General features: G+C 43.2%; 1 protein-coding gene across 1 annotated transcript in view; it reads right to left on the bottom strand.

Annotated features, from left to right (window-relative positions):
• Positions 1-2,500, bottom strand: part of nlgn2a (neuroligin 2a) — a 401,365-nt gene that overhangs the window by 15,771 nt on the left and 383,094 nt on the right. The gene's annotated exons all lie outside the window — the stretch shown is intronic.

Genomic DNA, 2,500 nt, shown 5'->3' with positions numbered 1-2,500 from the left:
TGTAATATTTCTCTTAATCTGTTTGTCTGGAAAACTTAAATAAGTCTTTTTGGCTGCCTCACTGCCTGACACTCTTATCAGTCTGAAAGTCTTGTCTGACTGTCTGTCTGTGTTGGCCTTGCATCTGTCTTCCAAAGTTTAGTTGGATTTGAAGAGTTTTGTTGCAAAATAACGTCAACACCATTTTTGTTCTGGAAATTACTGTTCGGACGTCCTATCATCTTATGTGTGAATTCTTGCATACTTTTTAAACCGATATAAAATGCATTTTGCAATGCAATGCAATAGAATGCCCAATACAAAAATGTTAATTTGGTTAATTTGTTGGCCTATACACCATTTTGCATTGAGGCTCTTCATTTCTTCTTGGAGCTTGAGAGACATTTTGTTCCTCAGCTTCTTCAGATGTAGTCAATGTCAGGGACTATTTATGACTCCATGGGCCCCTGGGCCAGACAACAAGAGACCACTGATAAGGAAGACGCTTCATAAGTAGTTTCTTCCTGAATCAATATAATGTAAGGTTCCAAGAGACCACCGTATAGTTAGGAAAGTCATGCTTATTTTATTTAGCAGACCAGAACTGATCCCACTTTGTTGCATCAGAGACGTGTTGTATTCTTTATTTTGGTTACCATGTTGAATATCTTTGGTTATAGTCAGTGCTTTAAGTGGGAAAAAAGAAGTGCAGGAACCCTAACTGTCCGATTATATCATCCAAAAAGACGTGAAGGAATCCTCGCTACTTATAATATGCGGCACAGAAGATTAGGGCAGGAACTCTGATGATGAAAATTAAGAGGTGGGGGAACTGAGTTCCCCTGAGTTCCCGCCTACATCAAGCTCTGGTTATACTTCTCGGGACCCCTACCTTCACCACTGGATAAAGGAGTCACATGTCAAGGTGTGAAGAGCCACTAGTGGTGCAGTGGTCCTCAACCTTTTTTGAACAAATGCCCCCCGGACGTCGTCATAAGTCTCCTAACACCCCCTTGACCCCATCACAAGCCTTCCTAGGATGAGCTCTTGAGGAAGGTCTGTCTGTCTGTGTGCCTGTCTCACTGAGTGCCTGGAAGTCTTATTTGTTGGTCTGTCTTTCTGTCTGTCTGGTATCCTTGGATAACATATCCAGGCCTTCTGTTTAACATTAAACATTTTTAAAAACATACTTTCACATCCTTTTGTACCCTTCCTGTCTCCTCTCATTCCCCCTTTCCCCCTTATCCTCACATTCTCAGTCTACCCTTTCAGTCTCTTTGTCTTACTTTCAGTTTAACATTAAACATTCTTTTCTACATACTTCTTTTTACCCTTCTCCCTTTCTCCATTTTTCTCTCTCTCTCTCACTCGCTCTCTCTACTCGGCCGCCTCTCACTTTCAACTTCTTTCCCCTCATCCTCACATTGTTATTCTACCTTTTCTGTCTTTCCCATATTTTGAGTTTAACATCAAACATTCTTTTCAAAGATATCTTTTGTACCCTTCTTCCTCTCCTCGACCTCTCTCTCTCTCCCTCCCCCTCTCTCACTCTCTTTCTCTCCATCTCTCTCCATCAGGCCCCGTCCTCCCTCACTTTTTCGCTCTCTCTCTCTCTCGGGGCAGCCTAAGGCATAATACTGTATGCCACAACCACTACGCACCACGCTACAGCTCAAAGCCTCTTCCTGTTAGCATAGTCCGTTTCCCTTGCTAATATGACCTTAAAACTTGCCTGCTGGGGATTATAGGGCTATGAATTCTTACAGTACACCTCCCGGCAATACCGATTATATATATCCGTTCTACTTTAAGTATGCGTATAATTTGAAATGGAAGCGAATTCTACACCCGCACATTCACCACGCATGATCTCTTCACCTTTGACCTTTGACATTAGCATGGCCTCAGGATGACCTACATGGGGGAACGAAATGTCCTCCATCACGTTTTCTGCCTTTCTTTTTCTTAATCTCTCCTCTTTTTGTTCATCTCTCCTCATCTCGTTACACCTCTTTTCCATTCTGAAACTGCTTTTTTTGGTCTATCATTTCACTTTCATCTCTCCTCTTTAGCGCTTAACTTTTATATCTGCTGCATGCATATCTTAAGGTCGTCTGGCACCACATCCACATCACCACTCCTCTCTTTTTCTCTCTTTAACGTTTATAGTTGGTCTGTGTGAGAGACACTCTAAGTAGCAGGGCTAGCCTAGGGGAGAAATAGGGCCCGGGCATATTTGGCTTAAAGGGGCCCCTCATAATTAGCGGTGCAGAATTGAGTAAACGGTGGGCCCCGCTCCCTCGTGGGCCCCTTTTTTTCAGAACCGAGGGCCCACCAGGAAATGCCCGCTATGCCAGATGGCCAGTCCAGCCCTGCTAAGTAGTCATAACCATACATTATCTGCTTTAGTTGCTGTTTTATCAGCTCTGTGAAGCACATGGTGTTGCTGAATGCTTATGAAACGCGCTCTATAAATGAACTTGACTTGACATACCCTGCAGATCTATGGATCTTTTAGGAC

Source organism: Engraulis encrasicolus, chromosome 21, assembly GCF_034702125.1.
Source record: "Engraulis encrasicolus isolate BLACKSEA-1 chromosome 21, IST_EnEncr_1.0, whole genome shotgun sequence".
Taxonomy (NCBI): domain Eukaryota; kingdom Metazoa; phylum Chordata; class Actinopteri; order Clupeiformes; family Engraulidae; genus Engraulis; species Engraulis encrasicolus.
Note: the sequence above shows the minus strand (reverse complement) of the source record. Positions and strands in the feature narration are given on the sequence as shown.